Below are 8,799 nucleotides of genomic sequence, written 5' to 3' on the forward strand. Positions count from 1 at the left end.
AGTTTCTCCCATTCTTCTCTGCAGATCCTATCAAGCTCTGTCAGGTTGGATGGGGAGCATTGCTGCACAGCTATTTTCAGGTCTCTCCAAAGAGGTTCAATCGGGTTCAAGTCCGGGCTCTGGCTGGGCCACTCAAGGTCATTCAGAGCCTTGTCCCGAAGCCACTCCTGCGATGTCTTGGCTTTGTACTTAGGGTCATTTTCCTGTTGGAAGGAGAACCTTCGCCACAGTCTGAGGTCCTGAGCAGGTTTTCGTCAAGGATCTCTCCGTACTTTTCTCTGTTCATCTTTGCCTCGATCTTGACTAGTCTCCCAGTCCCTGCCGCTGAAAAACATCCCCACAGCATGATGCCGCCACCACCATGCTTCACCGTAGGGATGGTGCCAGGTTTCCTCCAGACGTGATGCTTGGCATTCAGGCCAAAAAATTTAATCTTGGTTTCATCAGACCAGAAAATCTTGTTTCTCATGGTCTGAGAGTCTTTAGGTGCCTTTTGGCAAACTCCAAGCGGGCTGTCATGTACCTTTTACTGAGGAGTGGCTTCCGTCTGGCCACTCTACCATAAAGGCCTGATTGGTGGAGTGTTGCAGAGATGGTTGTCCTTCTGGAAGGTTCTCCCATCTCCACAGAGGAACTCTAGACCTCTGTCAGAGTGACCATCAGGTTCTTGGTCACCTCCCTGACCAAGGCCTTTCTCCCCAGATTGCTCAGTTTGGCCGGGCAGCCAGCTCTAGGAAGAGTCTTGGATTACATTTAAGAATTAATGGAGGCCACTGTGTTCTTGGGGACCTTCAATACTGCAGAATAAAAAAATGTGGTACCCTTCCCCATATCTGTGCCTCGACACAATCCTGTCTCGGCGCTCTACGAACAATTCCTTCGACCTCATGGCTTGGTTTTTGCTCTGACATGCACTGTCAACTGTGGGACCTTATATAGACAGGTGTGTGCCTTTCCAAATCATGTCCAATCAATTGAATTTGCCACAGGTGGACTCCAATCAAGTTGTAGAAACATCTCAAGGATGATCAATGGAAACAGGATGCACCTGAACTCAATTTCGAGTCTCATAGCAAAGGGTCTGAATACGTATGTAAATATGGTATTTCTGTTTTTTATTTTTAATACATTTGTAAACATTTCTAAAAACCTGTTTTCACTTTGTCATTATGGGGTATTGTGTGTAGATTTCTGAGGAAAAAAATGTATTTAATCCATTTTAGAATAAGGCTGTAACGGAACAAAATGTGGAAAAAGTCAAGGGGTCTGAATACTTTCCGAAGGCTCTGTAAATATGTAGTGCAAATAGAAATAACTTTTGCGGCTAAATTCCCATGTACCAAATACAAAATACAAGTTAATGGATTTCCATCGCATTTTCAACTCCAGGTTTTGCCACTGCAAATGTTGCTTAGGTATGGTATTGGCACATGCTCTCTAGCCAACAATTTTCAGATACAGTTGAGGTATTTTGTGTATTTTGGCTACCTAATGAGATTATTATGGACAAAAGTTTGAGATTATTTTTATTTGTCAAACTGCTGCCAAACATCATAATTTCCCCAGAATAAGACCATCAATATTTATTGAAAGGAGCATCAAGCTCATCACCATGCACTTTCACCACCCTGTGAAGTTCATATTTTATTTCATCTGTAGCCTAATAAACTGCATGCTTTCCCATGATGTCTTGACATTTTCTATCTGACATGTACTTTACTCACATATAAAGGTTGGATAGAAACCTGGTTAATGTCAAGCCATTTTGAGGATGCTGGAATTATAGGCTATTTTGGACCAACATGCACATGCCTACAGGAGATTTTTGAAGTAGCCTAATCAGATTAAAACATTGTGACTGGTTGTGTTTATGCCACATATATAAAAAAGTGAAATTATAAATATTTAGGCTACATTGAAGCGTTAGGTTCTAGGTGCACTAGGAATAGCCGCTAGAAGTGGAGAGGAGGCAGAGCCTGTTAAATTCCTGAATAACCAACCTGGTCTCAGAGCATTTCGTATTATTCTGTACGTAAATCAGCAACACTTCTTTTAGTATGATATGTTACGTTTCCTATGGTATGTATTAATTTGTGGATGTCCATCACCATAGCTGCGGGAAGTTGTTTTGGGGGGGGTACTGATATTTTTTTTGACCGCGCTACAGACGGTTATATCGTTCAGCTAGTAAAACATTTTTGTGAAGAAATAAAAAAGCATTATATTTTATATATATATATATATATATATATATATATATTTCATTCTGATTTTTCAGGGGGCTGAACCACCCTCAGCAACCCTACTTCCAACGGCTATGTCGAACACTGATTTTGCATGATATGTACAAAATAATACTAAATGCTCTGAGACCAGGTTGCTCTAAAACACAGAGCGCTGAAAGATCTGCAGACAAACGATAGCTCCACATTAGATGCGATGTGTGCAACTGAATCATGATTGGTAGGCTACCATGCGTTTGTTCCTTATTTTTTTATAATGCAATTTCATTGTAACTGATCGCTATGGTAAAATCAAAAATAAAACACAAGTCATCATGGTTGCTAGGAGAAATCTGCTGTCAAGCCGTGAGTAGCCTGAAGCCTCGCACTGGAGTTGCATAATCGAAGGAACACAGTCGTCAGTCATTAGTTAACACCATAGACATTATGGTCTGCGGTCCTACTGCCAGGACCGGCCGGGGGAGTTGTCGGTGTTCTTGCCATGGGCCGAATATGCCCAGAACTCTCTCCGCCACTCCTCCACTAACATGTCACCATGTCAATGTGTTTTAGGGTATCAGCCGGTCCTGGCACCGTGGCATCAGAGCCAGACCGAAGCTCCTGCGGTTGACGACTGGTTTCGGTGCGCGGAGGAGACGTGGAACGGCGCCCACGTCCACCTCCAGCGCGCCGTGCGTCGCCAGAAGTCCAACGCTGACCGACACCGCAGTGAGGCCCCAGTCTTTGTACCGGGTGATCGGGTCTGGCTCTTGACCCGGAACCTGCCCCTCCGCCTGCCCTGCCAGAAGCTGGGACCGCGGTTTGTAGGGCCGTTCAAAATCCTGAGGAGAGTGAACGAGGTTACGTATAGGTTGCTGCTCCCTCCTGATTACTGTATTAACCCTCGTTTCACGTGTCTCTCCTCAGGCCGGTGGTGGCTGGTCCGCTCCTGGAGTCTGAGTTGCGGCAGGTCCCGGGGGGTTACTGTCACGACTCCCTCACGGCCATCTAGCCACTGCCGCTACTCTTTTCATCATTCCATTTGTTTTGTCTTGTTTTTCACACACACCTGGTACATATCCACTCATCAGTCTCTGTATAATTATTCCCTCTTCTCCCCCATGTCTTTGTGTGTTATTATTCCATGTGGAGGTGTCGCTAGCTGGTGTTGAGCATTATGTTACTTTATCGCCGGGATATTCACCCGTGTGTTTTGTTCTCCCAATACGCATTTAGGTCGCACTGTATTTGGTTTACGCATTGCTACGGACTGCTGTATTGGCCAAATAACCCTATTATTTGATTCTAACCTCCTGCGCCTGGCTCCATCCTACTCACCATGTTACAACAACATTGCAATGTTGACGCATGGTTCATTTTTTATAAATTTCGAAGCTATAGCATTAATTATTCAAATTGATACAAACAAATTATAGCTGATAGTACATTTGTTGAAAGTAATGAGCATTACAAACCAGAAACATGGAGATAAGAAAGATTTTGTGCACTTCTCGCCAGCTGTTATTTCCGCCCCAAGGCTGTGTTACTCCCGCACCGCCGGCAGGTTAAAAAGTAACGTTGCAGTAGTTCTGTTCTCGGCCTATTTAATTTAAACTAATTTACCCTAGAAATGAAATTACAGTTGCTTATGGTAGAGGACGTTTATACGTTTGTCATAAAATATGGTGTCTCTAGCGCTATCGATCTCTAAGTCATTAGGGGGGAAAAGAAAGTGTTACTTTCCTCCCAGTTCTCCCAAAAATGCTACAGCCCACACTTCTTTGCAAAAGAGGAATTGTTGTTCAATATTTTGTTCATCAATAGATGATTGTGTTTCTTTCTCCTCTCTTGGTATAGGCTCTGAGATTAGATAGTAAATTATATGATATTGCGCTCCTATCTCACAGCAATACTGCAGCCTAGGCCTAACCGTACTGGCCAGGCTACCGTTCTATTTACTTTCGAGCATGCTTGGCTATTGAATGAGCGAGGGATAAATGGTAGCCAAATATTTGTTGTGTAGCGGGAATAAACCAGTCATGTCAGAAAATATGATTAATTTTAGGTCCATATAATAAGTAACATATTACGCTACATGCTGCTATGCTATCTTCTTACCAACGGCAAATGCATCCGTTGTATCATTAGGCTATGTTTTGTTTTAAAAACATAATTATAATTCCCGTGTGTCAAACACCTCAATTTCCCCCAAAATAATATTATTTGCTTGTAATACAATTCTTCAACCATTTGAAGTTGTGTGTACGCATAGTCTGAGATTTGCATGGAGATAGGCACACTTTCCTGTCAAATTCAAATTTGATAAATACCAACCTTTGTGGGAAAAGTGGTGCACGCAAAGTTTAGTATTTTTTGTGCATATGCACCTTTTATAATTGAGGCCCCAGCTCCGTTTAAGGTAAGAAGCCAAATCTATTTGATTTGTCAATTACCAAAGTCTTAATCTCTTTTTTTTGTTGGTCTATATCCTCAGCCATATATGTTTCTGTATTAAAATAAACTAGGTTTAGTGTTTCCTTTCTCCACATCCTGTGTTTGAGGAAGCTTCCTCATTTGGCTTACACCCTGATGGCAAGACTGGACGGATGCTTTTGACATTGACCAGAGCACAACTGTATTCCTTGCCATAGTTGTCATTGTTAGCTGCATGTTTATTGCCATTAATGGTGTTAGACAGTGATAGCAAAAAAAAGTTAAAGGTATTGTAGAGCTTACCTTGTATAGCATAGGGCTACTTGTTGTTGCACTCTCAGGGAAAGGGAAAACTCTGGTATTTGGTGACAAATGCCGTTGGCTCTGGCTGTATGTGGAGGAAAAATAACTTGACTCCCGGGACTGATGCATTTCTGTTTGTCATGTGACTCACAGACTGAGTAGGCTAGATCATCATGGACATTGACAGAAATAAACATGATTTGGCATAGCCGTTATCAAAACATAGGTTAGTTTGTCATTAGGTGTAGTGTTGTCATGCATCAGGGTCCACTGGTGAGTCATGGCTAGTTATTCTGCTGCCCAGAAAGGGTGTGGAACTCTACACAGTCAAACTACAGCAAAAGGCGGGGCTGTATATAGGCTACTGTATGATGTTTGTTTTCATAATTCTAATGTGCTCTTTTTTCTTCTTCAGGAGATAAGGAACTATTCTCTATGAACTTTGTCTGAGTGAGGAGACCTCTTACATCTTTGTCAGTGTTACGCAGGATGCAGAGCGAGAGGAGTTCTACTATGAAACTAGCAGACTATGTGATCTCAGGCTCTTTCAGCCTTTTCTGAAGGTAATCGAACCCGTTGGCAACCGAGAGAAGAAAATTCTGAACAGAGAAATTGGTAAGACTTAGGCTACTTATTACCCTGCCTCCTCTTTGTAGAGAGTAAAAAAACCTGTTAAAACAGGCTTACTAGATTATTAGATATCTTCTAAAACATCATATAAGTAAGTGAGTTTCTTTTGTTTCAGGATTCGCAATTGGTATGCCTGTGTGCGAGTTTGACTTAGTAAAGGACCCTGAGGTGCAGGACTTCAGGAGGAATATTCTTAACGTCTGTAAGGATTCAGTAGAATTCCAAGATGTCAACGGACACCATAGTTGAGCTTTATATGTTTACCCTCCCAACGTGGAATCGACACAAGAACTTCCAAGCACATCCATGGCAAACTGGAAAAAGGCATTATTGTATCAATTAAAATCAAGCAAAGTGATTGTAATGTCATGATGCTGCAAGATGCCTAAGGTAGATCTAGTGGGTGTCAAACAATCACTTTTTTTACTTTGTCAACACATAGGCTAACATGTTAATAAGCAGCAAACAAAATTATCCTTATTCCTTTTCATGATAATCTCTTTCAAGGTTGTTCACAGCCTGTGTGTGGAGTAATAATTATTCTCTTTTCTGTTGCTTATTTTATAGGTCAAATCATTGTAGTGATCTGGGTGATCATCTCTGACAACAACGACAAGCAGAAATACACCCTGAAGATCAACCATGATTGTCTGCAAGAACAGGTGATAGCCGAGGCCATTAGGAAGAAAACCAGGAGCATGCTGTTGTCCCCTGAACAACTCAAGATGTGTGTGCAGGAGTACCAGGGCAAGTACATATATATATTTTTAAATTTATTTCACCTTTATTTAACCAGGTAAGCCAGTTGAGAACAAGTTCTCATTTACAACTGCGACCTGGCCAAGATAAAGCAAAGCAGTGCGATAAAAACAACACAGAGTTACATATGGGGTAAAAAACATAAAGTCAAAAATACAACAGAAAATATATATACAGTGTGTGCAAATGTAGCAAGTTATGGAGGTAAGGCAATAAATAGGCTATAGTGCAAAATAATTACAATAGTATTAACACTGGAATGCTAGATGTGCAAGAGATTATGTGCAAATAGAGATACTGGGGTGCAAAAGAGCAAAATAAATAACAATATAGGGATGAGGTAGTTGGGTGGGCTAATTTCAGATGGGCTGTGTACAGGTGCAGTGATCGGTAAGGTGCTCTGACAACTGATGCTTAAAGTTAGTGAGGGAGATAAGAGTCTCCAGCTTCAGAGATTTTTGCAATTCGTTCCAGTCATTGGCAGCGTTCGATTGAAAAGCATGCATTTAGTTTTACTAGTGTTTAAGAGCAGTTGGAGGCTACTGAAGGAGTGTTGTATGGCATTGAAGCTCGTTTGGAGGTTTGTTAACACAGTGTCCAATGAAGGGCCAGATGTATACAAAATGGTGTCGTCTGCGTAGAGGTGGATCTGAGAGTCACCAGCAGCAAGAGCGACATCATTGATATACACGGAGAAAAGTGTCGGCCCAAGAATTGAACCCTGTGGCACCCCCATAGAGACTGCCATAGGTCCAGACAACAGGCCCTCCGATTTGACACACTGAACTCTATCTGAGAAGTAGTTGGTGAACCAGGCGAGGCAGTCATTTGAGAAACCAAGGCTATTTAGTCTGCCAATAAGAATGCGGTGGTTGACAGAGTCGAAAGCCTTGGCCAGGTCGATGAAGATGGCTGCACAGTACTGTCTATTATCAATCGCGGTTATAATATCGTTTAGGACCTTGAGCGTGGCTGAAGTGCACCCATGACCAGCTCGGAAACCGGATTGCATAGCGGAGAAGGTACGGTGGTATTCGAAATGGTCGGTGATCTGTTTGTTAACTTGGCTTTCAAATACTTTCGAAAGGCAGGGCAGGATGGATATAGGTCTGTAGCAGTTTGGATCTAGGAGTGTCACCCCCCTTTGAAGAGGGGGATGACCGCGGCAGCTTTCCAATCTCTGGGGATCTCAGACGTTATGAAAGAGAGGTTGAACAGACTAGTAATAGGGGTTGCGACAATTTCGGCGGCTAGTTTTAGAAAGAAAGGGTCCAGATTGTCTAGCCCAGCTGATTTGTAGGGGTCCAGATTTTGCAGCTCTTTCAAAACGTCTGCTGTCTGAATTTGTGTGAAGGAGAAGCGGGGGGCATGGGCAAGTTTCAGCGGAGGGTGCAGAGTTGGTGGCCGGGGTAGTAGTAGCCAGATGGAAAGCATGGCCAGCTGTAGCAAAATGCTTGTTGAAATTCTCGATTATTGTAGATTTATCGGTGGTGACAGTGTTTCCTAGCCTCAGTGCAGTGGGCAACTGGGAGGAAGTGCTCTTATTCTCCATGGACTTTACAGTGTCCCAAAACTTTTTGGAGTTAGTGCTACAGGATGCAAATTTCTGTTTGAAAAAGTTTGCCTTTGCTTTCCTGACTGCTTGTGTATATTGGTTCCTAACTTCCCTGAAAAGTTGCATATCGCGGGGGCTATTTGATGCTAATGCAGTACGCCACAGGATGTTTTTGTGCTGGTCAAGGGCAGTCAAGTCTGAGGAGAACCAGGGGCTATATCGGTTCTTAGTTCTGTATTTTTGAATGGGGCATGTTTATTAAAGATTGAGAGGAAATTACTTTTAAGGAACAACCAGGCATCCTCTACTGACGGAATGAGATCTATATCCATCCAGGATACCTGGGCCAGGTCAATTAGGAAGGCCTGCTCGCTAAAGTGTTTTAGGGAGCGTTTGACAGTGATGAGGGTGGTCGTTTGACCGCGGACCCGTTACGGACGCAGCAATAAGGCAGTGATCGCTGAGATCCTGGTTGAAGACAGCTGAGGTGTATTTAGAGGGTATGTTAGTCAGGATGATATCTATGAGGGTACCCATGTTTACGGATTTAGGGTTTTACCTGGTAGGTTCGTTGATAATTTGCGTGAGGTTGAGGGCATCTAGTTTGGATTGTAGGATGGCCGGGTATTAAGCATATCCCAATTTAGGTCACCAAGCAGTACGAACTCTGAGGATAAATGGGGGGCAATCAATTCACATATGGTGTCCAGGGCACATCTGGGGGCTGACGGGGGGTCTGTAGCAAGCGGCAACAGTGAGAGACTTATTTCTGGAAAGGTGGATTTTTAGAAGTAGAAGCTCAAACTGTTTGGGCACAGACCTGGATAGTATGATAGAGCTCTGCAGGCTCTCTCTACAGTAGATTGCAACTCCACCCCCTTTGGCAGTTCTATCTAG

General features: G+C 42.9%; 1 long non-coding RNA gene across 1 annotated transcript; it reads left to right on the forward strand.

Moving 5' to 3' along the window:
• The first annotated feature begins 5,383 nt into the window (after positions 1-5,383).
• Positions 5,384-6,329, forward strand: LOC121539887. The gene is made up of 3 exons (XR_005995418.1): positions 5,384-5,573; positions 5,704-5,978; positions 6,156-6,329. It is a non-coding gene; the product is annotated as an uncharacterized LOC121539887 (long non-coding RNA).
• The last annotated feature ends 2,470 nt before the right edge of the window (positions 6,330-8,799 follow it).

This window comes from Coregonus clupeaformis, chromosome 26 (assembly GCF_020615455.1).
Source record: "Coregonus clupeaformis isolate EN_2021a chromosome 26, ASM2061545v1, whole genome shotgun sequence".
Classification (NCBI taxonomy): domain Eukaryota; kingdom Metazoa; phylum Chordata; class Actinopteri; order Salmoniformes; family Salmonidae; genus Coregonus; species Coregonus clupeaformis.